Source organism: Typopeltis vanoorti, chromosome 7 (genome assembly GCF_054136105.1).
Source record: "Typopeltis vanoorti isolate ZY-2024b chromosome 7, IOZ_Tvanoo_1.0, whole genome shotgun sequence".
Lineage (NCBI taxonomy): Eukaryota > Metazoa > Arthropoda > Arachnida > Uropygi > Thelyphonidae > Typopeltis > Typopeltis vanoorti.
The window spans coordinates 157,880,001-157,882,180 of record NC_143555.1 but is presented as its reverse complement, the minus strand read 5'-3'; the positions used below and the strand labels follow the sequence as shown (position 1 = coordinate 157,882,180).

The 2,180-nt window shown below is 51.4% G+C and overlaps 1 non-coding gene across 1 annotated transcript in view; it reads left to right on the top strand.

The window, feature by feature from the left end:
* Window positions 1-696: 696 nt before the first annotated feature.
* The window catches only part of LOC150105238 (small subunit ribosomal RNA), a 1,810-nt gene continuing 326 nt past the window's right edge, over window positions 697-2,180 (top strand). Inside the window, exon 1 of the ribosomal RNA XR_016548621.1 lies at window positions 697-2,180. This exon is cut by the window's right edge and continues 326 nt beyond it. This is a non-coding gene — a ribosomal RNA (small subunit ribosomal RNA).

The window sequence follows — 2,180 nt, the reverse complement described above, 5'->3', positions numbered from 1 at the left end:
CTCTTGCAGGACGGTGGAGATTAAAGACTAAAGAAAGTCTCGTCGACGGAGCGACCCACGGCAGGAGCCCGCACCCGGCAAGCAAGCACAGGCGGTGATGAGCCGTAAGGCGAGCCGCCAGTAAGTGCAGTAAGAATTCCGCCCTAATAAATAAATGAATAGTGAAATAGTAACGAGAAAAAGCAAATGAAAAAAGCATTCTAATACGAATTCCAAATGAAAACTGGTGGTGGTGGTAGTAGCGATGATGGTGGCAGTAGTAAGAGAACGAATGCCGATAACGGTGCGTTGCAGTGTCGTGACGGTCACGTGGACACGTGGTCTCCTCCAGCCTCTCCGTAACGTTTCCCAGGTATGGTCCGTTGATCTACAACGCCCAACTCCCGTCGCAGCGCTCTGCACGTGAATTCGTCTGAGCAAGCGGCTTCCGGAGATGAATTTCTAACCAACGAGTTTGCTGCCTCTGCGACCGAGCGCCCAGATTTCTAACGAAGTCGAAGCCGAAGTCCGTGCGATGCACGGGTTGGGGTCGAGGCGAACCGCTCCTCAGCACGAGGTCTAAACGAATCGGTACGCGAGTACCGCGGTGCTCCGCGAGTCGGAGCACCCCGACTGCGACGCAGTCGAAACTCTGAGAAGCGAATGCGGCAGTGGCTAGGCCGGCCGCGTTCGTTGCATTCGAACGTTATCGAATGCTACCTGGTTGATCCTGCCAGTAGTCATATGCTTGTCTCAAAGATTAAGCCATGCATGTCTAAGTACATGCCTAAGCAAGGTGAAACCGCGAATGGCTCATTAAATCAGTTATGGTTCCTTAGATCGTACCTTTTTACTTGGATAACTGTGGTAATTCTAGAGCTAATACATGCAGCAGAGCTCCGACCTTCGGGGACGAGCGCTTTTATTAGACCAAGACCAATCGGGCTTCGGTCCGAAACTCCTGGTGACTCTGGATAACTTTGAGCAGATCGCACGGTCTCGTACCGGCGACGCATCTTTCAAGTGTCTGCCTTATCAACTGTCGATGGTAGGTTATGCGCCTACCATGGTCGTAACGGGTAACGGGGAATCAGGGTTCGATTCCGGAGAGGGAGCCTGAGAAACGGCTACCACATCCAAGGAAGGCAGCAGGCGCGCAAATTACCCACTCCCGGCACGGGGAGGTAGTGACGAAAAATAACAATACGGGACTCTATTGAGGCCTCGTAATTGGAATGAGTACACTCTAAATCCTTTAACGAGGATCTATTGGAGGGCAAGTCTGGTGCCAGCAGCCGCGGTAATTCCAGCTCCAATAGCGTATATTAAAGTTGTTGCGGTTAAAAAGCTCGTAGTTGGATCTCAGTTCCAGACGGGTGGTCCACCGCCCGGTGGTTACTGCCCGGCCTGAACAATCTCGCCGGTTTTCCTTGATTCTCTTCACCGAGTGTCTTGGGTGACCGGCACGTTTACTTTGAAAAAATTAGAGTGCTTAAAGCAGGCGTAACGCCAGAATAATGGTGCATGGAATAATGGAATAGGACCTCGGTTCTATTTTGTTGGTTTTCGGAACACGAGGTAATGATTAAGAGGGACAGACGGGGGCATTCGTATTGCGACGCTAGAGGTGAAATTCTTGGACCGTCGCAAGACGAACTACTGCGAAAGCATTTGCCAAGAATGTTTTCATTAATCAAGAACGAAAGTTAGAGGTTCGAAGGCGATCAGATACCGCCCTAGTTCTAACCATAAACGATGCCAACCAGCGATCCGCCTGAGTTCCTCAACTGACTCGGCGGGCAGCTTCCGGGAAACCAAAGTGTTTGGGTTCCGGGGGAAGTATGGTTGCAAAGCTGAAACTTAAAGGAATTGACGGAAGGGCACCACCAGGAGTGGAGCCTGCGGCTTAATTTGACTCAACACGGGAAAACTTACCCGGCCCGGACACTGGAAGGATTGACAGATTAAGAGCTCTTTCTTGATTCAGTGGGTGGTGGTGCATGGCCGTTCTTAGTTGGTGGAGCGATTTGTCTGGTTAATTCCGATAACGAACGAGACTCTAGCCTACTAAATAGGGGACCGATCACTGAAGTCGGTCCGTCTTCTTAGAGGGACAAGCGGCGTTTAGCCGCACGAGACAGAGCAATAACAGGTCTGTGATGCCCTTAGATGTCCGGGGCCGCACGCGCGCTACACTGAAG